We start from the raw sequence: 27,509 nt of genomic DNA, 5'->3' as shown, positions 1-27,509 counted from the left end.
AACAAAAGAGGCGTTGTGTTCCATCAGGATAACGCAAATCCATATACGTCTTTACTAATTTTAGTATTTTTATTTAGTGGTAAATTTAATGCATCCATCATATAGTTTGGACCAGTCACCAAGTGATTATAATCATTTTCTCGCATTTCAAAACTTACTTGTATGATAAGAAGATTGTGAAATCAATAGTATGTATAGTATGTATTACGATTATTGTAAGACCATTGTTTACATTCTTTTTTTACCATAGGTCATTGCAAAAACTTTTCTTCGTACACGGTTCATCATTTTGCACGAACCCTATTCCTACTCGTTCGGCTAGCGAATTCCATTTCGGCTTGAATTACATCACTTCACTTCATTTGCAGTTCCAGGCTATTTCTCTGAGTATGACACCTTCGGGTTTAGTTTGAAAAAAAAAAACACTATCTACGCATGCGTTTCATAGAATAATTTTTCGAGTTTAATGCCTCTATAAAACAAGCAAGAAAGGAGGATTCGAAAAACTTTTGCCGATTCTCGAGTAGATAGACCGTAATTTTCGTTTCGAGCGTGAAGGATCGATTCGCTTCGCTTGCGCCGAAGATATGAACGACGATGACGAGATGATATTTTGAAAATATTTACTCCAAAAATAATTTTATGACGTTTTTTATGTGTATTTTTTATGTGAATTTTTTCGTGTTCAAATTTTATGTCAACAGCAGCGTTGCCTTCCTGATTTTCCAAGCTTTCCCAGATTTTTTGGCACGTTCCCAGATGTCCTAACAAATATTCGATTTTGTCTGATTTCACTGAAATAATCCCGATTTTTCCAGATTTTTGTAATTCTTATTCCATTTGAATATAAATTATCCATATTAAATATACTAGGATCAATGCCATAGTTTCCCTGGTTGGAAATGAGAACTGTAATAATAGCCTATATAAAAAAGCTATCCGGTCCGCACTTGTGTAATGCTTACTTTTTCTTATTTTATTCTTAAGGGAAATCAGGGTAAAACCGACACCCTAAGGATTTCCACATATTTTAAAGACCTCCCATGTTCCTTTAACTTCATATCGTTACAAATCCTCTCTTAAACTCTATCTAATCCTTTCAACAGAATCTGTTGAACATTTATTGAGTAGAACTTAGATTTCATAGCATACAAAAATTGACGTTTTAAGGTGAAATAAATAGGAGTGCGGGTAAAACCAACATCTTTAACAAATAAAGGTACGCGCACATCATTTTCCAATCAGGTTGTAAAGTTCTTGCGAGTTTTTCGGAGAAATCGGATATACAGAAAACCACTTTCATCTTTTGTTGTCAAATCATAAAAAAAGTTCATTTGTATGATTTGGAAAGGAACTGAAAATACAACATTGATGTTCAAAAGTCGAAACTGCAAAAAGTCAGGTCAGGTATCGATTTTATCCTGAATGAAGGTGTCGGTTTCACCCCGGATAGTCTCGAACTTTGAAAAAATTTTTGGGCATCGATAAGCAGCTCTACCACCGTCTATCTCATCAGGGTTAACATACCTACAGAATAATCTGTATTTGTACAGATTTTTCAGACAACACTAAGAATCTGTAGATACAGATTACAGATTTTTTTTGGTTTTCATACAGATTTACAGATTTTTCAAAATAACGATCCAAAATTAGTTATGACTTGATCTGAATAATATTTTTCCCCAACTTACCAATTTTATTCATATAGCATTCTAATCACTCTGAATGAGAGTCATTTTGGCATTCATATGTAGCGTGTAATACTGCTTATCACGTTGAATATAAGGCGAAAAGATGAAACATCTGCGTCATCGGCTAGCTTTACAATGAATAAATAACGCTGTTTATCTTTTTTCTGCTAAAGCACAGTGAATGTGAATTTTTACGTGGATATCATCAACATCGTCAAATTCATAATGATTATGCCAACAATGACACTAAAGCTAAGATTATGCTTCAAAATTGAACTAATAAATTTAACCCTTTGCGGTCGTATTAAATTACGATATGTATGTCGTACTGGTAGTAACTATTTAACTTGCGAAAGCAGATTCCATTATTTTTCGTAAGCTTCTGATACTTATTTACTAAACAATGTTTAATGTCTAAAAAATATTTGCTTTAATTCTTCTTCGTGTGATATCTTTCGGTTGTATCACTAAAATAATTATTTAGCCGTGTTTCGTCTTTTATCTTGAAGTTTGAACAAACAATACAATGCTCTTTACATTTACACAGTGCCGCAATACATGGAGTTTTTCATTAATCCTTTGATCCTTTGATCCATTTAATCCATTTTGTTTATACTGAGTACCGTTATCTATTATTCATAGTAGCACCGTTTTGGTTCGTGAATAAATTCACAACACATTCAAATTCTTATAGAAATTGTGTACTGAATCATTGTTGCATAAATTATAATATTAGTACAGTGGAATCCGTTTATAATGACATCGAAGGGAATTTATTTATTTATTCATACTCATTCGCCAACAGGCTTGGGGCCTCAATGGTAGCTTAATATCTATTTTTCTTATATTCTAACATAAATTAATTTGCATTGCCTAAATATGTTGTCTAGATCTGAAAAACATTAAAAACTTACGCTTAATACAATCACGTGACAAATGAAAATCAAACATAGAAGCTACACTGTTGAATATACGCAGCAGTCCAGTGATAGCACCATAAGCACTGTAGTTCGTTCGCCCTATTGGAATCCAGAAAGGTGCAGAATTCCGAAGCTGTTTTGAGCGAGCCAGCATATTCGTTCTTTGGAGAATTTCAGGGCAGTCGATTCTTGATGTGATTGCATCAGATATCACCATGGCACGAGCAGTATACCTATGCGCTTCCAAAGTGTCTAAATTAATAACCTGGCACCGGCTTTCGAAGCTAGGTAGACGATACGGGTATCGCCACGGCAGTAGGCGCAGAGCGAAGCGAATGAATTGACAAACGCGTCATAATAAGCGGACATCATACAAATTGTTTTGTGATAGAATGTCGACTATTATAACCTGACATAATTTATTACAAATGGATCATAATAGGCGACATGCCACTGTTAAAGAAGTCATTACCGTTTTGAATCATATTTCGGACGCTTAAGGCATTTGATGCAGAAAACAGATCTAAACTTTATGCACAAGTACTATTTGGTTGATATTTTTACTAAATTACTTCAATAAGCTTTTAAGCTTTCTACTCTGGTGCCTATTTGATTAAAAACATCAAAAATTATCGAATAAAAATGTTTTTCAATTGAAGCGGATAAGAATCAAATTTCGGACACTATTTATGAAAAAAAAATAAAATTTCGGACAGAGTGAATTCAAATTTCGGACACTCTGTTTGCATAACGGTTTCTTGTGGTTTTAAGCTCAACTTATATTTCTGTACAATTACGAATGCAATAAAATGATCAAACGTGAAAAAAATTAAGTGTTCGGGTATTTTGGTTATGGTTTAAGGTATATTTAAAGATGTATTTTCCATTTTTTGAGTGAATTTTTGAATTTTGAATAATGGTTATTACGCTGTTGGCAGCTGGAAGCGTAGAAGTTGTCTGAAAATCGGTACCTTGATGGTGGTATCGGTTCTGAAGCAATGGCGTGTCGCAGAACGAATTCCCAAGAATATTTTGAAACTTAGGACAACACCTAAAGCGTTACATAAGGGTTTTTGAAAATTAGAAAAAAATCCTAAATGGGTAAATCGGTCCTGAGCTATCGATACCACCAGCTGAAAAAACATGGTTTCGAGAAAAACACGTTTACAAATACGTATAACAATACTATATCCCTTACGGTGATCTCATACTTTTGGCTGTAACATTCCAACGAAATCGAATCTCGGAAAATCGTTTCAGGACAAAATATTTTTGCATTTTTTGGGGCATAAGCTTCCCAAAAAAGAAAATTCGATTTTTCGACCTTCCTGACTGGGGTCCCCTCTTATCCATAGAGTTGCCTGTTTTGATTTCATCTGTTTCGTTCCTCCTTCAAAAATATGTTCTATTGCTCCTCATTATCATGATGTTTATTGTTATTAGTTACAATATAACTAGTGTATATTTATATATCTTGAATGTGCTCTCATCCATCCGCATCCATCCGCCCACATCCGCTTCGCATGTTGGCCCACACTGATTCTAAGGCTTTCTTGTCGTTATTATATTTACGCTTCACATCCATAATAAACCTGAAAGCACACATTGTAATATCACCAATTTTAACTGTCCGAAATATGAATCGTAGGAACAAAAATCGATTCAAATTTCGCACATTTTATTTTATAATTTTTTGAAAAAAAATTACAATATACTTCATTATGTTTTATAATCAACTGTGAAACACTTACCAAGCATAACAGTTAACTGATAACGATGATGATCAATGATGAATTACGAGAGAAATTTAACTATTAACAAACGGTTATATTCTACCTGCTTACGCTAAGCGCACATCAAAAACAAACAATAATGAGTAGTGCTGTTAGATTTTTGCCTACTATGTTATATTTCAAAAGTAAATCTAATATAAAATGATAGTGAAACCAAGGAGATAATCTAAAGAATCAATTGTGATATTAATTTCATAGTTATATCATCAGGGCATTAAGCATTTCAAGATATTATCATAAAGTGTCCGAAATATGATTCAAAACGGTATATTGGTTTTTTCACAAAGAAGTTTAAATGAATCCAAACTTTGTTTTGAATAAAGTCATAATAAGCGGTTGATCAATATAAACGGAGTCATAATAAACGGATTCTACTGTTTACTTCTTTGCTGTGGTGGCTGAGAACAGACAAATGATCCCAAAGGATTAATACAGGTTCCGATTCAGATTTTCTGAGAAAAAAACTCAGATAAAAAGATTTTTTGATACCAAAAACACAGATTTTGTTCAGGCAACTCTACGTCTCACAGAATACACTGAACTGAATTGAACTGAATGATCTAAGATGAATTAGGCTCACGAAAAAAACCACTAAAACACCTAAATTCCAATGGCGAACTTTTACATTGACTGTTTCTTATTTGCTGACCGGTTTTGACAACAACGCGGTTTTCAAAATGGCAAGTGTGTACTGTAGGCATCGGAAAATTTGCAAAGATAGCTTTTAACTGGAAAAATCACAGGGTGTCGTTTATACCCTATTATCTATCTATTCCGTAAAGATTCGCACTATCGAAAGTACATAAAGATACTCTATCAGATTAGCCGGCTCGAAAGCAGTTTAAAATCGTTATATTTTGAAAGAAAATATTTACTTGATGTTTTTTCGAGTGTTTCGAGCCCGTATTCCTAACTCTTACTCAATCATTTGTCTATACCTAACACACGTCGGACTCGATTATCCGAAGTATTGATTTTTTTTCACTCCGAATAACCGAATCGTAAAAAAACGAATTTTCTCTCGGTAAACGTAATATAATAATGATTTGCATTTATTTATTAAACGATTTGATCTACCTTAACCCGTTTGTATGTTTGTTACTTTGTACCTTTGTCTGTAGTGATGTACCACATTAATAGAAATTTAACCCCCTCCCTGTTGACCGATCGATCTGAAATTTGGAACACATCATTAAATCTGGTGTCATTATAAAACTGCGTATTCCATGATCTTGAAAATCTAAGATGGCGGCCGCTACATTTTGGATTTTCATTTTTCATAAATAAGTGTGTTCTACTAATCAATCCCTTTCATTTGATATCCATATTGATAGGGTTCTGAGAAAATGTGTAATCCGCCATTTTGTAGTGGCCGCCATTTTCGATTTGCATTTTTCATAAATAACTGTGTTCTACTTGTCAAGCCTACTTATGAAGCCCATTTGATACCCATATCGATTATTCAATCTGGAATTATTATACAAATTATTCAAAATTTCCTATCTAAAAATAAGAAAAATAAAATACTCCGGATAATCGAGTCTCCGGGTAATCGAGTCCGACCTGTATTCAAAAAACTCATCATTATAATATAAAATCATCAAATATTTTTTGTTTGATATTTTAAAAAGTTTTGGAAAAAAACGTGTTGCTTTATTGCGAATAAAACCTGTTCGACACGAAAAAAATTATTTCATTCATAATTTGGAAGTGCGTTCATTTCACCTGAAAAATCCATTATGAATTTTGCTTCACAATGACAGAACACGAAGCTCAATGTCGTCAACGCGAATTTTATGAATTATCTTTGTGGATAGTGACAGTGGAACCCCGGTTATCTGTGAGCGGATGATCTGCGGTGCGGATTATGCGCGACAGCGAATTCCTTAGTAAATCCATAAGCTTTTTCGCAATCTGTCGGTGAGTGATAGGCTCATGCACATTTGTTTTTGGTCATGGCATTCATATTATCTGACCACTGGTGTACACGAACTTGTAGATGGATAGTTTAATGAATCCTTTATTGATAAAACATACTTTTCATTTTGAAATATCTTTTTTTCGTGTTTGGAATTCATTTTTAGTCCTTTATTGGATTATACGCGATTTTCGTTCGCGGTGAGCTAACCAGACTGTTCCGCGGATAATCGGGGTTCTACTGTATTTTTTTCACTACAGAATCATACTTCAACGATGACAGCTTTACAGACATTTGACATATTTTTGTGATGCAGTTTGACATTCTTCTCACAAAGTTCATCCTATTTCATGATGAATTGGACGAAACAAAAATACCGGTTTCACCCTTTGCGGTCGTTTGTCTCTCAGCCACCACAGCAAAGAATCATACCAAATACTTTATTCAACGATGTAATAGTTTACATTCCTTCTAAACGAAATTGATGTCTAGTGAACTTTTTACGAACACCGTAGTGTTTCTAAGTGTTTCTAAGAATAATAAACAAAAGGCTCTCTTTTCAGGGAAATTAATTCCGACCGTTTAAATCTTTATCCGGATTAAATCTTTTGCTGTGGATAAGACACAAGTTATAAGCGTGAACTCAGAGCAATTCACATTTCCGGTAGATCTTATCCCTGCTGCTGAGGACTTTTGCATAAATTGAAGGAGGAAAAATGGTCGAATGTAAATTAGTATCGAATGCAGATAAACGCATATCTTTCTTTTTGAAGGAAGAGACTTCACATCTGATATGTAAATAATGGCAGTTTACCGGCTTAGACTGTTTCCACGAATATATTACATTAATAGAATCTTGTTCGATTAACAATATTGTTCATTTTATTTCTATCTATCTTCGAGGAACACCTTCATAGAAACGATTTACTTGAATCGAATAGGATCGAACAAATTGCGGCCTATTTATCAATCGTCCAATGGCATTTTGTTACAACATTAATTCTAACCGACTATTGGCGAATGAAGCGAGCAACGATTTTTCCTGGAAACATCAAGAAGAAATAAATTGAAACCACGAGGAAGTTTCAGTATATAGAAATCAATTACTGACACAGAGCATCTTCAATATCAGCCTAGGATGAGGCAGCATAGGAGAAGGAAGGCAAAGGGAACCTTTTTCTTCCATCAAAATATGCCTCAATCAGCGGACAAGATTCATTACCAACATTCAACTTCATTAGCTTGTACGTGGAAAACGTGTAGGAGTTAGTGATTGGATTACACTTGAAAGCTGTAATGACCGTTTGGGCCGTTCAATTTAACTTTAGCCGAGAACTTTTTCCTTCATTTCTCGAAATCGTTTAATAGAAATAAGAGCTATGAACAGATAATAATATTCCAGTTTAATTGACGGAATCCGTTCGTCCATATCGTAAATTTTGTTCAATTAACGAAAAAATGTTCAAAGTAATTGGTACAAGCAAACAGAATGTTAACAATGTATCGGAAATACAGCGTATATCCCTAGAGCACATCCCAGCAAGGAGCAAGTGCTCATAAACTGGTCAGCAAAAATTTTCCAACTAGCTACGGTTTCAGTAATTAATGCAATTAGCACTTTCAACTCGGCGCAACGAAGGACAGCACATTTATCTTTCCTCGTTCGTAAACTCGAGTTAAAACCACAACTGGGCAGTCGAAGTTTCGTTCGCCCGATATAGTTTCCAGAAGTTGAGTAAACTAAGTCAATAGGACGGTTGAGATAAGGTGATAAGTTTACGAACCTCCACGCTGGCAAACGCTGTTGAAGTGATCAATGAATGGAACACCAACAAGATGCTGCTTTACGAGCGAAATTAACTACACAACCTCTTCTCGGGTTAAAACTTTTAAAGACACAAACACACCCACAGCAACACAAAGTTGCTATGGAATCCTGAATGACGGTCCGTTCGATGGCGATTATGGGGTGGAGAGGAAAATGAAACTCTACTGATTTAAAGGGTGTGTCACATCAAATTGCATCACGGAAAAAAACGCTGTAGAAATTCGCCCAGTAGACCGATCCTTTTGAAAATTTTAAACAGTAAAATAAAAACTATTAAACAACTTTTGGCATTTTCTTTTTATTCATACTTCGAGCCCAAACCCGTATGCCCCTTCCTCTTTACCCCGTCCATAAGGTTCTGTACAACGTCAGGTTGTAGTTTTTTTTTTTGAACAGAAATCCATTTTCTCTTGAAGTTCGCCTCCGATTTGACAACTTTTGGGTTCTTCCGGAGGGCCTGCTTCATAATCGCCCAATATTTCGCGTTGGGCGGGTTTATTTCCTTTGGCACGAAGTTGACCCCGTTGGCTTCGTACCACTCCAACACGTTCTTTGAATAGTGGCACGAAGCGAGATCCGACCGGAAGATGGTCGGGCCCTCGTGCTGGTTCAATAGTGGTAGTAAGCGCTTCTGTAGGCACTCCTTAAGGTAAACCTGCCCGTTTACCGTGCCGGTCATCACGAAGGGGGCGCTCCGCTTTCCGAAAGAGCAGATCGCTTGCCACACCATGTACTTTTTGGCAAACTTGGATAGTTTCTGCTTGCGAATCTCCTCCGGAACGCTGAATTTGTCCTCTGCGGAGAAGAACAACAGGCCCGGCAGCTGACGAAAGTCCGCTTTGACGTAGGTTTCGTCGTCCATTACCAGGCAATGCGGCTTCGTCAGCATTTCGGTGTACAGCTTCCGGGCTCGCGTCTTCCCCACCATGTTTTGCCTTTCGTCGCGGTTAGGAGCCTTTTGAATCTTGTATGTACGCAGGCCCTCCCGCTGCTTGGTCCGCTGGACGAATTAACTTGACAAATTCAGCTTATTGGCGACATCCCGGACCGAACTTCTCGGATCACGTCTAAACTGCTTAGCTACGCGCTTGTGATCTTTTTCACTGACGGAGCATCCATTTTTGCCGTTCTTCACCTTCCGGTCGATGGTTAGGTTCTCGAAGTATCGTTTTAGTACTCTGCTGACCGTGGATTGGACGATTCCCAGCATCTTACCGATGTCCCGATGTGACAACTCCGGATTCTCGAAATGAGTGCACAGGATTAATTCACGACGCTCTTTTTCGTTCGACGACATTTTTCCAAAATTAAGAAAAATTGACAGTGAAGCATGACCAACGTGATCTATACACTCTTATCTGATTATAAGCGAAAGCTGAAGATATAATTCCTAAAAATTAAATTTCTACACCGTTTTTTCCGTGATGCAATTTGATGTGACACACCCTTTAGGCTTTAATTCAAGAAAGAAAACAGTATCTCGTTCATTCAAGATTAGGGGTAATAAACAATCGTTTAGCAGATGGAATAACACAATTGAGCGTCACCGAGATAAATTTTCTGTCTATTGGTATATAATATAACAATCACCTTAATTCCAGTTTCCAGTTTCAACTATCAACCAATTTCACCGACAACGTTAAACAGAAACAATGGTTGTCGAAATTTGATGAACAAGCGCAAACGGTGGCCAAACTAGGATTGACGGTTAGAAAGGTTTTTCTATGCGTTTGGATTGACAGGTAATCTACACCGTATTGGCGCTTTAAAAAAACCGGTAAAACAAGTGCTCTTATTTGCTCACCTTCGCCATATTGCGATCTAACATTGATCTACTCAGTATTGCAACGCAACGTTTTTGTAAAATATCATCATCCGATGAGCGAAACGTTACCAGCGATGATATCTCCGTAAATCGATTCGGTGCCACAATCGTTTAATGCTACTGAATCTTGAATTTTCAATTAAATCCGTTACATAATAGCATCGTGATTTCTAGCGAATTGATATAACACATAATATGCGCAATGATTCGAGTATGACGACGCATCACCACCGGTACGTACTGATTCAACTGAACAAATATTATTCGATTTGTATCGGTATCATCTCTCAATCTCCCAGTATTCCCATGTGGGGATTGAGCATGAATTTCAATTAATATGCTTACACGAAACCGCATCTGGTGAGTTCTCGTGTACCTTCCCGCACTACCACTACGACTAACTTGCTATGTAAAATTTTCTGAGAATACCGCATTATTTGAGAGCTTATGGAAATTGTCGTAAACAAATACAGCGTTGGCGAAGTTTCAATTAGAATACGGGTGTGTCAGCTTTAATTCGGTTATAAGTTGTACCTTTAGTTTTAAGCACGAATTCCAGTTATTGGACTAGTTAACAGGTTCGAACGTTATCATGCATAGTGACCGGTGCACATATCCGCACCCGTTCTCCCAGACCGTTTTTGACAAGCTTCGCTTCGGAGCTATCGTCCCAGCAACCTCTCTTGCTTCCACTTACTGGCCTGATATCGCATACATAGAGCAATTCCACCCCAAATCAGCCGGCTGCTGAGCCGATGCTATTCATTTTTACTTTAAACTTGGTACTTATGATGCAAACTACCTAAAATCTCAATTTTCATTATCATATGACCAATTAAACTAAGGTTTCGACATCGAAATTTCACCAACATTATTTTCAATATAAAAAATGATTATATCTCGACAACGATTAGTCCTAGGCTAAAACATTATATGTATACAGCCATTCCATGCCAAACCGATATAGTGGTTCTCAGATTTTCGTGAAAATTGGTAGTTTTGTTCTTGATCGCAAAACATTTGACCCATATTTTTTTATTTTTTCATTAGGGTGACCATTTTCAATTCAGGGTTGTCCGAAAAATCAACTTTTTCCTCTTTTTTCCAAAAATTACTTTTTTCAAAAAATCATAACTTTTGAACTGCTAGATCGATTCAGAAGATCGACATATCAAATTAAAGCCATCAAGAACAAAACTACAAATTTTCACGAAAATCTGAGAACTACTATATCGGTTTGGCATGGAATGGCTTATTTCACGCAAAGATCAGAGTTCAATTCTCATCATTCTTCCAAAAATGGAAGTAAAAGTGACGAACCAGCCGAAATGTGTTGAAAGTCACTATTATAGAGAGAAAAAAAACCCCGATTATGCGCGAGCGGATAATCCGCGGTGCGGATTATTCGCGACAGCGAATAGCATAGTAAATCAATAGGATTTCCTGGAATTTGTCAGTGAGTGGAAGTCTCTTGCTCTTTCTTTTAGTCATGGCTTTTACATTTTTTTGGCCACTGGTGTACACGACCTTACAGATGGATAGTTTAATGATTGCTGTATTGATAAAACATAGTTTTCATTCTGAAACATTTGAAACACAGTTTGACTAAAACTGAGGTGCAAGTTTTAGTCCTTTATTGTGTTATCCGCGATTTTCGTTATTCGCCGTGTGCTTGCCTGACTATTCCACTAATAATCGAGGTTCTACTGTAATAGAGTAATTCCAAATGAAATTGACAAATGACAAAACATGAGTATTTTTGATTCGAATGAAAGTGTGTATTCCGTTTGAGTTAGAGGAAATATGAATTTTCCACAGCAATTGGGAATTTTTTGACTCAAGCGTAATTTTTGAAAACGGCGTATCGATTTGAGTTAGAGAAATCTTTGATAATTTATATCTCAAAAAATATGAGTCGTACCGAAATAGTGTGTTAGAAAGAGATATAGAGTATTGTTGGTTTAATTTGAAAAAAATATACACTGAGAAGAAAAATTAGTACTCCTTTTTTTATTTACAAAATAAAATTTTAATTTGCGATATAAAAAAATATGTATTTTTTTAAATTTTTTAAAATTTTTCATATAAAACAGAAGTCATGTAAAAAAATTGAAAAATGGGCCCAAGATGGTAAAACTATTTTTGACGAAATTTGTAGAACATCGAATTTTTAGGAATTTTCGAAACTTCGAATTTTTGTATGTTAGCAATCATTCTTAGCCACAAATTATGGTATCTGATGTGATTTTAAACAAAAAAGGTTATTATCAATCTCCTTCTAAATGTAACCATTCTCGAGATATTTAAAAAAATTCTATTTTTTTATCTTTTTTATAGTAAATAATCTCTTTTAGTATGTTTGTCGTGTTATACCATCATGGTTATGAAATTTTATGAATTTTCTTATAATTTCCAACAATTTTTTTGATTGATTGAAGTTTGTAATAAGATAAAAAAGATTTTTTAGTTTCGCTACGTTAACATGTTAACCCACATGTCTTCGAATGTTTCGTAACGTAACTCCTAAACTATGTCTTTACCATAACGATGTATTTGGAAAAGTTGTTGGAAATTATAAGCGGATTCATAAAATCTCATGAACATGATGGTATAACACGACAAACATATTTGAAGGGCCTATTCACTATTAAAAAGACAATAAGTTAAAAATATTTTTTTAAATATCTCGAGAATGGCTACATTTAGAAGGAGATTGGTAATAACCTATTTTGTTTTAAATAACATCAGGATTCATAATTTGTGATTAAAAATGACTGCTAACATACAAAAACTCGAAGTTTCGAAAAATTCCTAAAAATTCGATGTTCCACAAAGTTCGTCAAAAATAGTTTTACCATTTGGGCCATTGCTGAATAGTAGCTGTTTCTTCCCAAATCTTTCAACAACTTTTGGGAAAAACAACCCGTGCAGTTATTTGCATTGTTGTTTGTTTTCTTCCAAATTCCATTTAGGTTGTTATCACGTTATAATACATTATTTTTACGTTATAGAGAAACATCACATGTGAATCTAATCTCAGACATTTTCTATCATAAACCAACGCAAGCTGGCTGAACTGTTTGAGTTTTCAAGAAATCTAGACAATGAAATAAAGTGCTTCATTATTGGAATTTAGTTATTGGAAATGATTGAAGAATACTGAATCTTGAAACAAGACAACAATGAAAGTCGATATGGATATTATTAGGCTATCAAAAAAGTCCTGCGGTATTTTTTTTTAATTTTCATTTGTTCATAAAATTAGTTACAATCATCTGTTTTAAGTCAAATATGCGCCGTTTTGTTCGATGACTTGTTCCCAACGAGATGCCAACTTCATAATACCCCTGTTATAGAAGCTCGCTTCCTTATTGGCAAAAAACTCGGATAGCCAATTTTCACAGGCCTCTTTTGTGGCTAACTTCTGACTACTTAGCTCGTTCGCCATGGACAAAAACAGGTGGTAGTCACTTGGTGCAAGGTCCGGACTATACGGCGGATGCAAAAGAACCTCCCATCCGAGCTCCCGGAGCTTCTGGCGCGTCACCAAAGAAGTGTGTGGCCTGGCGTTGTCCTGATGGAAGACAATGCGGCCTCTGTTTATCAAAGATGGCCTCTTCTTCATGAGTGCTACCTTCAAGCGGTCCAGTTGTTGGCAGTACAGGTCCGAATTGAGCGTTTGGCCATAGGGAAGCAGCTCATAATAGATTATTCCTTGACAATCCCACCAAACACACAGCAGAACCTTCCTGGCCGTTAATGAGGGCTTGGCCACCGTCTGAGCCGCTTCAGCGGGCTTCGACCACGACCGTTTGCGCTTCACGTTGTCGTAAGTGACCCACTTTTCATCGCCAGTCACCACGCTTCAGAAACGGGTCTATTTTGTTGCGATTCAGCAGCGATTCACATGCATCGATACGGTCAAAGATGTTTTTTTGCGTCAACGTGTGTGGCACCCATACATCGAGCTTCTTTGTGAATCCAAGCTTCTTCAAATGGTTAATAACGGTTTGATGACTTATCCCCAGATCTTGGCCAATCCTACGGCTGCTACTATGCCGGTCTTTCTCGGCTAATTCAGCGATTTTGTCGCAATTTTCGACGACAGGCCTTCCGGAGCGTGGCGCATCTTCGACGACCTCTACACCAGAATGAAAACGTTGAAACCATAGTTGTGCGGTGGAAATGGAAACTGTATCGGGTCCATACACTGCACAAATTTTATTGGCAGCTTGAGATGCATTTTTGCCTTTGTCATAGTAGTACTGTAAAATATGTCGGATTTTCTCTTTATTTTGCTCCATATTTGCGACACTATAACTCACGAACGACTTAACCAAACAAAACACTGCCAAGGACTATATTATATCGCGCAAAAATACCTTTCCAACAAGCTATGACTCGTATGACTCGATACAATGAATACAACTAGAACTACGCGCTTACAACGACACCTCGCGGAAATACCGCAGAACTTTTTTGACAGCCTAATATCATGCTTTTGACGATAGAAACATATTGTGTTGTGTTATGTAGATTTGGTGAGTTCAACTCCAAAATTGACGATCAAACTAACAGACGTAAGTCAGTGCCTAATATTTGATGCTGTTCACTTTGCTGACCGGTTTACTATTGCAAAACCTTTCCTCGTCTGAGCTTCAATAATAAGTCAGCGCGTTTCATCTACCAATGATTTTTCATCGTAAAAACATCATGAATCTTGGGAAATATTGAGATGATTGGAATAATCATGCCGATTTTGAGGAAAGAACGGAAGCAAGATATTTCAGACATACATTTATTTGATTCTATGTAAACTGGTTTGATTCACAATCTTTCGTCATCATTGACGCAACTTGCAAAATCCATCATCGCAGAACTTTTTTGTTTCCTCGTCAAAAATTTGGGCAGTCCAATGAGTCAAACCTTAAATATGTTTTCTTGGCGGCCTGATCAAATGATAATCAGAATATGCAAAATCCGATGATAGCGGGTAGACTTTCACATCCTAGGTCATCTTCAAGAATTTTTGGCGAGTTCTCAAAGAAATATGATATTTGGCATTATTCTAGAAGAGGATGCCTTGAACATTTATTCTAGATCGCCGATTTTGATTCGTTTATGAGTGGAGGCACTAAGTTGTTAATTCGTTCTTGAATTTGAATATTCAAATAACATGGGGTCGCGTGGTACTTAAAAAATAACGTCGAATTCGATGGAAACGCAAATATTGATATAGTAATGCATCGAAATCCGGACGCTTAAGCGCTTACGAATATAACTTCAACTACTCAAAAATATTGACATATCATAGCATGAAAAATTAGCGTTCCTATAGAATTAGAAGGTCTTCATCTAAGTTATGAATCACATCTAAGTTATGAAAAAGGGGTTCATCTTAGTTTATGAAAAGTTATGAATTAAGTTATTTGAAATCCGGACACTTTTGCTTTTAAATCCGGACACGTGTTTTCTTTGCAATTCTTTGAGAGAAAGCTTTTTATTAATTCAATTATTTATTGTATTTTCACAAGATGACCACTAAAAGATGGCGATATGGGTATCAAATAAAAGGGCTTGATTGATAGGATACATTCATTTATGACTGTTCATTGCTTCGTTGTTTCATTTATGACTATCACATTGCTTCGACAACTCGCAAGCAGATCGGTCGAACCTATATTTGATCCGATACAGGTGTTTTTTTACATCCGTTTCTAGTGTGTATTTTTTCATCTGGTGCGCTGCGAGCGAAGTAAAGCTCATAAAAAGTGGTGCGCTATCGAGACAATCCGGCAGCAAGACACATCATCACACACGCTACACAGCGGCGGCAAGTAGAAGTTTATTTTCCTCTTTCTTCTTCCATCATTCTGAATAGCTTCTGTGCACGATTTACACCATTGTTTAAACTTTGTGTTTACCAAATCGGCAAGCGTTGGCATTAGGGGTATCCATTTTGATACATCACCGTTGAACTATTATTGGAACTTTTTTCATTTTCAAATTACACATAATAACAAAAATTGAAATAAATAAAATTTTCAACAATAACTAATATAGTAATATAATTTCTTTTACTAATTTATATATTCCAAATTATTATATTCTGTTCATATCGAACAGTTGTCTACTTCTTCGTTTTTATTAATATGGCAGAGGGCGGGGAGGATCCCCCATCCACGCCAAAGAATATATCAGATAATGAACCTCCTCCTGAAGTGCTCTTCATTGAGGAGGATGAAACAGAAGATGAGGAGGAAAATTCTGTTTACGAGATAGAAAGCTCTGAAGATGAGGAAAAAGACGAGAAGCTGGTTTTTCGTCTAAAAGAATACCCTGATGGCGCCAAAGGTCCATTTATCGTATACTTTAGACGAAAATCCAAACCTCTTAACGTCATTCGCATCTCAAAAGAGTTGACACAGAAATTTTCCGAAGTTACCGAGATTACTCGGATGGGGCCAGACAAATTACGAGTTGTCGTCTCCAGCAGAACCCAAGCGAATGAAATAACGCGCTGTGATCTCTTTGCGATCGAGTATCGCGTATACGTACCCTGTTGCAACGTTGAAATAGACGGTGTAATAAACGAAAAGGGTTTGACTCGAAAAGAGATACTCGATGGTGTCGGTCGCTTCAAGAATTCTTCACTTAAAAGTGTGAAAGATTCTTGCATGCGATCGACTGAAATCTGTGTCACTTAAAAATGACAAACGAGTCCTCAATCGGACAAACTCTTTTCGTGTGACATTTTAGGGTTCCGCCCTTCCTAACTACGTTGCAATAGGTGCACTTCGTTTACCTGTTCGGTTGTTTGTACCCCGGGTAATGAAATGCAACAAATGTATGCAACTCGGTCACACGGCCGCCTATTGTTGCAACAAAAAACGTTGCGCAGATTGTGGAGAGAGCCATGATGAGAATCCTTGCCCGAAAGAGCGCAAGTGTCTTCATTGCGGCGGGACTCCTCATGATCTTACTCAATGCCCGGTGTACATACAACGAGGGGAAAAAATCAAGCGTTCCTTAAAAGAACGTTCCAAGCGGACTTATGCAGAAATGCTTAAGAGTCCCGTTCCAACGACTCAGGACAATCCCTACTCCATTCTGCAGAACGACGAGCCTGTTGATGACGCTCCCAATGCAGGAAGTTCCGGTACATCGCAGGGTGCCATCAGGAAAAGAAAAATTACTTCTTTTCCTTCACTCCCCAGAAAGAAAACCGAAACTTCCCAAGTTGGAATGAAAACTCGAATCGAACGTGCTGAGAATAGACCGAAGCAAGTACCTCCTGGTTTAAGCGGTTCTTCTACGCACCAGGGGTCCTCAGCACTTCCCGGAGCAGCACCCAACACGTCTGCTCCTTTTTCGCGGTCGAGGCAACAGCCACAATCTGGCTTGCTTGCGCTTTCTGACCTGGTGGACAACATTTTAAATGCTTTAAATATAAACGACCCTCTTAAAAGCATAGTTTTATGTTTGCTTCCGATTGTGAGAACATTTTTGAAAGAAAAATGTGGTTTTTTGGCAGCGTTCATTTCCCTCGATGCCTGATTCAGTGCAAGAGGTCAAGGATTTGACCACTGTAATACAGTGGAATTGCAGAAGCATTATTCCTAAACTAGATCAGTTTAAATTTTTAGTTCACAGCTCTAACTGTGATGTATTTTCTCTCTGTGAAACATGGCTTTCTTCAGCCGATGAGCTGAATTTCCACGATTTCAACATTATTCGCCTCGATCGAAATGACTCGTTTGGTGGCGTACTATTGGGGATTAAAAAATGTCACTCCTTCTATAGAGTCACTCTCCCATCGATGACAGGCATTGAAGTTGTTGCTTGCCAGACACAAATCAATGGCAAAGACCTCTGCATTGCTTCGATATATATCCCTCCCAGAACTACGGTAGGCCGCCATCAGTTCTTTGATACTATCGAGGCAATGCCGGAGCCGCGGGTAATCTTAGGTGATTTTAACTCCCATGGAACAGCATGGGGATCACTCTACGATGACAACCGTGCCACTTTGATTTATGATCTGTGCGACAACTTCAAATTGACAGTGTTGAATACTGGGGAAGCAACCAGAATAGCCAACCCTCCTGCACGGGCAAGCATGCTAGACATATCTCTATGCTCTTCTTCGTTATCCCTGGATTGCATGTGGAAGGTAATCCAAGATCCCCACGGTAGTGATCACCTACCAATAATTTTATCGATCGCTAATGAATCAAGCTCTCGTGAGTCAGTCAATATTTCGTATGACCTCACGAAGAATATTGACTGGAGAACATTTGCGGAAATAATATCTGAAGCAATTGTTTCAATGCATGAACTTCCTCCACTCGAAGAGTATAACTTTATATCGAGTTTGATTTACGAAAGCGCACTTCAAGCTCAAAAGAAACGTGTACCGGCTACCACTTTCCGACGTCGTCCTCCATCACTTTGGTGGGACAAGGAGTGTTCAAAGGTCTACCTTGAAAAATCATCCGCTTTCAAAAAATTCAGGAAAACTGGATTAGTGGAATGGTTTCTAAAGTACCAAGCTCTAGAAGCCAAACTAAAAGGTTTGATTAAAGCAAAAAAGCGTGGATATTGGCGGAAGTTCGTCAATGGTTTGTCAAGGGAGACCGCTATGAGCACTCTTTGGAATACGGCTAGGAAAATGCGTGGCTGGAACCATACAAACGAAAGTGAGGAATACTCTGACCGTTGGATTTTTAACTTTGCAAGGAAGGTTTGCCCCGACACGGTTCCTGCACAAAACGTCGTACGCGACATTCCACTTCAAAGCGATTATGAGAATTTTTCGGTGGTGGAATTCTCAATTGCCCTTCTCTCATGTAACAATTCAGCTCCGGGGTCGGACAAGATTAAATTCAACTTGTTGAAGAATCTTCCCGACTTGGCAATACAGCGTTTGCTGAACTTGTTCAACAAGTTTCTGGAGCTGAATATTGTCCCGCATGACTGGAGACAAGTGAGAGTGATAGCCATACGGAAACCCAACAAGCCGGCTTGCGATCACAACTCGTATAGGCCGATTGCAATGTTATCCTGTATTCGTAAATTGTTAGAGAAAATGATTCTACTTCGTTTGGACAAGTGGGTCGAAACGAACAATTTGCTGTCAAATACGCAGTTTGGCTTCCGCCGAGGTAGAGGGACAAATGATTGTCTCGCGCTGCTATCTTCTGAAATCCAAATCGCATTTGCTCGCAAAGAACAAATGGCTTCCATTTTTCTCGATATCAAAGGGGCATTTGATTCAGTTTCCATGGAAATTCTCTCAGAGAAGCTTCATAATCGTGGACTTTCACCAATTCTTAACAATTTCCTGTACAATTTACTGTCAGAAAAGCACATGATTTTCTCTCATGGCAGCTCGAAATCTTCTCGTTACAGTTTTATGGGCCTACCGCAAGGCTCCTGCCTAAGCCCCCTCTTGTACAGTTTTTACGTCAATGATATGGATGATTGTCTAACTAGAGACTGCACGCTGAGACAACTTGCAGACGATGGAGTTATTTCCATCACGGGTACTAATCCCGTCGTTCTGCAAAAGTCGTTGCAAGATACCCTGAACAATCTGTTCACGTGGGCCCTCAAGCTGGGTATCGAATTCTCTACGGAGAAAACTGAAATGGTCGTTTTTTCTAGGAAGCACGAACCCGCCCAATTCCAGCTTCACCTATCCGGCAAAACGATCCAACACTCTATGTTTTTCAAATACCTGGGTGTATATTTTGATTCTAAGTGTACCTGGGGGAGACACATTGCATATTTGAAACAGAAATGCCAGCAAAGAATCAATTTTCTCCAAACAATTACCGGAACATGGTGGGGTGCCCATCCAGGAGACCTCATTCAGTTGTACAAAACAACGATATTATCAGTGTTAGAATATGGCAGTTTTTGCTTCCGATCAGCTGCCAGGATTCATATTCTCAAGCTGGAGAGAATACAATATCGTTGCTTGCGTATAGCCATGGGGTGTTTGCATTCGACACATACGATGAGTCTCGAAGTTTTGGCAGGAGTACCCCCGCTTACTCATCGGTTCACAGAATTATCCTGCAGATTTCTCATCCGTTGCAAGATCATGAATCCATTGGTGATTGATAACTTCGAAAATCTACTCCAACTGACTTGAGGAGTTTTATGTCTTTATACCATGAGTACCTTACACACGACGTGCACCCTTCACCAGGCATCTCCAACCAAGTTTGCTTCCCATACTTCTGCAATTCCTCTGTCATTTTTGATCTGTCCATGCGACAAAAAATCCATGGAATCCCAGATCACCTACGCTCCGATTCTAGTCCGCCGATATTTTCGGCAGAATATGGGAAAGTTGGATCTGATAAAATGTTCTTTACTGACGGTTCATTCATAAACGGGTCCACTGGCTTCGGCATCTTCAATGAAAATTCCAGTGCCTCTTTCAAACTCAAAGATCCTTGTTCCGTGTATGTCGCTGAACTGGGTGCGATATATTACGCATTAGGGATCATTCAAACATTGCCCATCGACCACTATTTTATTTTTTCAGACAGTCTCAGCTCAATAGAGGCAATCCGCTCAATGAAAGTTGATAAACGCTCATCTTATTTCCTAACAAGAATAAGACAACTATTGAGTGTTTTGGTCGAAAAATTATTCACGATTACCTTAGCAAGGGTTCCCTCTCATTGCTCGATTCCGGGGAATGAGAAAGCGGACTCGCTAGCTAAGGTGGGCGCTTTAGAAGGCACACTTTCTGAAAGGCAAATTGCTTATAATGAATTTTTCCACATTCCTCGTCAGTATACGCTCGTAAGTTGGCAGCGCATGTGGAGTGGTGATGAGTTCGGTCGTTGGTTACACACGATTATCCCTAAGGTCTCGACGAGTGCATGGTTCAAGGGATTGAATGTAGGTCGTGATTTCATTCGCGTGATATCTCGGCTTATGTCCAATCACTACAACCTAAACGCGCATCTCTATCGCATTGGGCTCGCAGCAAACAATCTTTGAGATTGTGGCGATGGCTACCCCGACATCGAGCATGTTCCATGCTGCTCGCTCTCAGCTCTCTAGAGCACTGAGAGCACAAGGCAGACAATCGGATATCCCCGTCCGGGATATCTTAGGTAGCCGTGATCCTGATCTTCTGCTTCATCTATACCTGTTCCTCAGAAACGCCGATGTCAACGTTTAATGATGTTTCCTTCGTTGTGTCCCTGTTTCATATCCCTCCTATCCGATCGATAAACTTTTACTTAGTCGCGGCAATACATACACACACTCTTTACAGATACACGGGCCAAAGGTTGTGCAGTCCACTGATCATTCAACAAGAGCCAAAGGTTGTACCGCTCATGACAACTCTACACGAGCTGATGATTGCGCCGGCTGGTGACCATTCTATCCTGGATTCCTCGAGTCGAGAAAGACGCACCACGCTAGATATGGGGTACAGACTAGGGGGGCGTTGCTGACTAATGGTCAGCTGCATCCCAATAGGAAGTATCCCGTGTCGGGCACACGTACAGAGCATCGAAGACTGCGACATACCAATTATGAGAACACTTGTAATACTAACCTCGAGTCAACCGCGAGTAATCGGTTACATATTACTAACATAGTCTAAGCAAACATTGTCAAAATATTGATCTCCCGGCCCCGTTAGGCTGACGCCATATGAGCCTTAATAAAATATATATTTTGGATTAAAAAAAAAAAAATTATGAAAAATGTAAATCCAAGATGGCGGCCGCCCTTTCATTTGATACCAATATTGATAAGGTTTGGAAAAAATATATATATGGCACCATTTTGTGCTGGCGGCCATTTTGTATTCGAAATATAAAATCCACCTTTTCACAATAGCCCCCATTTTGGATTTTCAAGATCATTGAATACGCAGTTTTTAGACAAAGTTACGAAGTTAGCCACGTACATACGAACGGGTCATATAATCGACCCTGTCCTGTATACCGAAGAGTTTTGCGGTTTCCCGGATTGAAAATCTTTACTCCACACTCCATACTCCATACTAAGGCTTCTAACATACCCTTATGCAACTCTTTCAATGAGAAATTTAATCGTCAACTTTTGACCGTCCGGATTTAAAATCATTTTCTGAATGTGCTTTTTATTCCGGACATGGGTTCGTAGAATTCACATTGATTTTTGATTTTTGACATTTTTTTTGTTAACCTTTGTTTTGCTAGGTAGGGTAGGGCGAGGCTAGTTGGTCATATAGGTAAGTTGGTCAGTGACGATATCTTGGAACCTGACCGTCCAAAAAATTAGCGATCTATGGATGAAAAATACCGAATTGTTGATGCAATAAAATAAGCAAATTGTAAAAACTTTTTATTAAGTAGGTTAAGAAATACGAACATGATGCCGACTTTTCCAAAAATCATTCACTGTTTGCGCATTATAAAATTGGTTCTGAAAATAGTGAAAAAATCGGTTCTAACGTAAAATAAAATTTTATTGTATGTATTAGTTTTAAATGGTAATCGAAATCGCTTTTAAAATTATTTTTATTGAATTTTAATGAATATTCGTCTTTATATATAGAGGGGCTAGTTGGTCACAAAAATTGCTCGTTTAAGAGCAACGCATATAAAATTTTCAGGTATGCCGCGTTACATTACGCATGCTATAAACGAAAATAGAAAGCATATGTTTTACTGCTAAACCCAGTATATTTGAAACGAGACAACCTGATACCAACTACCGCACAAACCACTTGCAATATAATTGACATATTTATATTTTTGGCTGTAAAAAAATCATTAAATATAATAAACGCTGACATTGAATATCAGAACTCACAATAATGCATCGAGTAATGTAGCATCCCTAGAGGTTATTTCAATATACTTTGGAGCGAACGGTACAAATGTCATCAAAACAAATGCAAGCAAGAAACCGATTTTGTGCCGCAGGGATGCCAGGTGATTTTTTTTCAAATATCCTCACATGGTACGAGAAAATGTCTTCAAATGTCTTCACCATAATATCAGAGGAAAGTTCTTCGCACAAAAACGGAACTTTTATAACTCTACTTATTTCTTTCAGCCTTGAAGTTTTGGCTGCAACTCAAATCATATTTATGAAACTAATTGTAGAAAAGGTATGTAACTGGAAAATTTTCGATTTGTGAAGTGGTCATTTGAAAGATCTAAGTTAATCTATAATATACTATAGGCCTAAAATAATAGAAATGCAATGTCACAATCATTCGAATTTTCGAGCGCAAATAAACTAATGTCTTCTGGAGACAATATGTATTCAAACCGCTTCGTTTGCTGAGACTAAAGCCCTACTTTTTGACGATATTGTTGGCCAATAGTCAGAATTTCATGGAAATAATATCATTTAAAAATTCACGTACGCTACGCATCATGAAATGTCTTCACATATTTCACAATGTTTTCACAAAATCAGATGTCTTCAAAATGAAGACATGTCTTCAAACCTGGCTTCTCTGGAGCGCCGCAAAGTGGGAGAGAGACGAATTCGCTAGAAAAGATTGCCTGACTAATTTACAATAACGATGAGCATTTAAAATCTTCATTATAGAGGCGAATGAACTTAAAAGTTTAAACCCTCTTAAAACCAAAAAGAGGAAGAAGAAATTTTCATTTATTTGTTTTTTACTTGACTACTGATATTTGTTGACTGTTTTTGTTTTGATTTAACTAATTTATTTATAATGAAGGAAACTTCTAATGGAAAAACGCTAATTATTTACTCAAAAAGGACATACCTGCTACTGACCAACTTACCCCATGCGTGGGGTTAGTTGGTCAATTTAACTTGAAATATAAAGACGTTGAATAAAAAAAAGTCAAATAAATGATTTACTGGTTATTTTTCATTGAAAGGGTAAAAGGTAAGCTTCATTGTGGTACATAACATTCTAACGCAAAACTTCGTACTACAAAGTTATAGCCAAATTTATTAAAAAATGATCAACTATCCCCGCCCTACCCTACTATGTTTGACAATAAACTAAATTGACACAATAGTAACTATCAGTCACATCAATTGAACATGCAAAAAAGGTCGTGGTTTTGGCATGATATTGAATGTAATGAAAAAGTGTCCGGATTAAAAAGATTTTTGTGGAGATTTGTAGTTTTTCTTTTTATCGCAACATGTGAACACACTTAATTAGTTGGGATTACTGACAACCCACACTAGCTTAACAGCATGGATTATGGCAATTACCTTTCGTTCGGGTTTCAACTGCAACAACTTTTCTAAAGCAAAAAGGAAGTGTTTACTGAAAGCGGATTGCTTTATAAACAATCTGCTGTGTAATGTTCCGGAATCGAACACTACAGTAAATTTTAATATTTTTTTTAATACAGCGTTCAGATTTTAAGTGGATCGAGCTTGAATCGCACTTATCCATATGATGTGATCAGAGAAAAATACTAATCAGTACAGCAATTTCCAAGAACACGCTTAATTTATCAAAAAGTACATCACATGAAAACAAAACGTTCTACTTGAGAAATGTAGGTAACAGAATAAAAGAAAACATATCAAGGCTGATATACTTATCCAGTAAAATTCAATTAATCAACAATAGAAGCTAGGGTAGATAGTTTATGATGTACAAACATAGTGTTTCACCGATTTTGGCGAACATAAAAATAGACAAACTCTATTCCTAGCAATATTTTTAACATAACTTGTGCCAGGGTGCGAACCTATCGGGTACGCTACTGAATCCGACGCACAGTTCAACAGACGCAGACAGAAAGTCAGCAAAATAAGATAAATCCCTTTCAGTGCAGATAAAGTTTACAATGTAACTTTATGCTCAATTGAACTTTGTAGGGGAAAAAACGTACCTCACAGGAATACAAAACAGGAAGTAGAAAAAAAAGTCAAAATTAAACTTCTCGGAATTTAGCAGCACACAACTTCAAAGTATTAACAAAGAGGCAAGAGATAGACTAGCAGCAATGAGGAATAAAACCCGGAGGGATTCTTTGAATGTAGCGGTTTTATATGGCTCCAAAGAAAATGCTGTATATGACCGGGAAGAAAAACGCAGGAAAGACCCTGTGATCATTTTAAATTGAACGATGAATGTTGGCGCAATCATCCCATCAGAAATTGTGTAGCAATTATAGATTAAATGATTCGAATCGGATACTACAAACACAACAGGGAAAATATTGATATTCTACGGTACCTCAATTAAAACTGAATAATGTTCCAAAAATGTGTATAATTCTCTGTAGATTCGAACACGTCGAATTTCCAGAATTTCAATTACCCGAAATTATCCATCATTACGGAGCTCAGCCTCATCAACTCACCAGTCTTCGTCAAGATGTTCTCCACATCACTGCGTAATCAATCGCCTGAAAGTGACATAAAAGGAAAAAATTAATACAGATGTGGAAAATAAGCAATCATGGGAAATTGAGAATCGACTTTTAACATTTTGAATGCGAAAAAGTGCACGAATTTCAGTTTGAATTGATTCTTCTGTCCACCGTAGACATCGGATTCGGATTTCAACGAATTCCAGGAAAAAGCTGCGACTCCAATCTCCAATAGAAAATGGCTAGAATGAGTGAACCAGCTGAAGAAGACTATGTAATTGAATACAATCGAATTAGGCTAGAAAATCATGCTCTTAGAAACGCCAATTTTATTCCACATCGCCATTACATTTTGTTTTTGTTGATAACATTTCGGAGAAGAAACTCGGAAAATAATCCTTCCTAAAAGCTAGAGGCTATTCGCAAATTGCGCCTCATTTGTGTCTTTGTGCGACTCGAAACGTGCATAATTAACGCTCAGAAAGGGGATGTAATTTCCCTATTCGATGACGAAAGTCCGTTTCCAACAACATCTTCTCTCCCGTCAGCAGATGTACACCGCAGGAAGATAGCGAACAACCGTTGTTTAGCATATTTATCGAATTAATTAGATGCGAACAAACGTGTTCGTCGTCATCGGGAATGGGTGCTGCTACATTTGCTTGTCTAATGACTGATTATTATCGTATCTACTCCAAATCAATGAACGCGGATGATAAGAGCACTTAGTTCATTACGTAATACGATTTGTTATTATTTGTCAGCAAGTTAGTTGAAAACAGTATCATTTACAATTTGAATGGCTAATGGGAACATCGGTGTGACAGGAAAACTTGGCGCCAACGAGAAGCCACTCAACTTTTCCCGTTGGCAATTTGCATCGACGAAAGACAATACACACAGCTAATTGAATCCTACGAGTTTCCAGTGCGGCATTATAGTAATTTATTTACTGAAAATTAACAGCTTCCAAAGTGACGATTCGATGCTGCCGAACTGTGTTCTCCCGCTGGGAACTAAATTTGCCACATTGTAAAGTTAAGAGAGCATTCCTCGCTAACAACTTGATGGAGCTGGATGTGCTATTCATCACTCCTCAAGCATTGTTCTCGAAGTTTTTTGGATCAATAACCATAACGGCATCGTCAACACGTAGTTGACGCTCAGTTGAGTACAACAATATCTTCTGCTATTGTGTTGTCTCCGTAGCGCGTGACTTTTGTGTCTCCCTTAATAGGGTAACAGAGCGCATATCGGAACAACAAATTTATGTGATTATTTTTATTTTATTTAAGTTTTTTTTATTTTTATTTTTACAAGTGAGATAAAAAAAATTGTAAAGCTAATAATCGTTCGTTCTAAGAATGGAGGATAGGGGGTTTAGACATGGACATTTCAGACTCCCCCTCGCTTGCTCAAGCAGGGTGTAGTAAGTCCCTTAAACGGACTCCTATGCCCGAAGATTCTTCTTCTGGGGACGAGTCAACTCACACTACCAAGCCCCCCTCCAAAAAAAAAAAGATTGCAAACCTTTCCCCTGATTCCTCCAATACTTCCACCCAATCATCGACATCACTTCCCCCCTCTGATGTTACTGTCCCCACTCAAACCTTGTCCTCGAATTCCTCTCCTATTGTATCCGCTCCCCGTGTCAGGGTTTATCCGGACGATGCGCCTGGCGCTGGTCCTTGGGTTGTTTTTTTCCGGCCCAAACCTAATGGTAAAGCCTTGAGGGTCGTACAGATTATGACAGATCTGAAAAGATACACCTCTGTTTCCGAAATTTGCAAAGTAAGACCGAACAAACTGCGAGTTGTCGTGACTAACCGAAAGGACGCGAACGATATTGTTGCTGATAAGCATTTCATCCTCGAATATCGAGTTTTTATTCCCTCCCATAACGTAGAAATTGGGGGCGTTATATCTGAAACGGGTCTGACGTGCAAAACTATACAAAGTATGGGAGTTGGCAGGTTCAAGAGGCTTCCTTCGATGGAAGTCAAAATCTTGGAATGTCGCCAACTTGGAAAAGTTACCCAGGAAGGAGTAGAAAAGAAATTTACGCCGTACGACTCGTTTCGAGTCACTTTTGCTGGTGCCACCCCTTCCTGACTACGTTATGGTGGACAAATTGAGGCTGCCGGTGCGACTCTTCGTTCCAAAGCCCATGACTTGCAAAAA

At 37.9% G+C, this 27,509-nt stretch overlaps 1 protein-coding gene across 1 annotated transcript in view; it reads right to left on the bottom strand.

Moving 5' to 3' along the window:
* The window catches only part of LOC129768484 (uncharacterized), a 425,523-nt gene that overhangs the window by 236,699 nt on the left and 161,315 nt on the right, over positions 1-27,509 (bottom strand). The window contains exon 3 of the mRNA XM_055770172.1: positions 25,320-25,364. The gene's annotated coding sequence lies outside the window, so the exon portion shown is untranslated. The remainder of the gene's footprint in view (positions 1-25,319; positions 25,365-27,509) is intronic.

The sequence above is a fragment of the Toxorhynchites rutilus genome, chromosome 2, assembly GCF_029784135.1.
Source record: "Toxorhynchites rutilus septentrionalis strain SRP chromosome 2, ASM2978413v1, whole genome shotgun sequence".
Taxonomy (NCBI): domain Eukaryota; kingdom Metazoa; phylum Arthropoda; class Insecta; order Diptera; family Culicidae; genus Toxorhynchites; species Toxorhynchites rutilus.
Note: the sequence above shows the minus strand (reverse complement) of the source record. Positions and strands in the feature narration are given on the sequence as shown.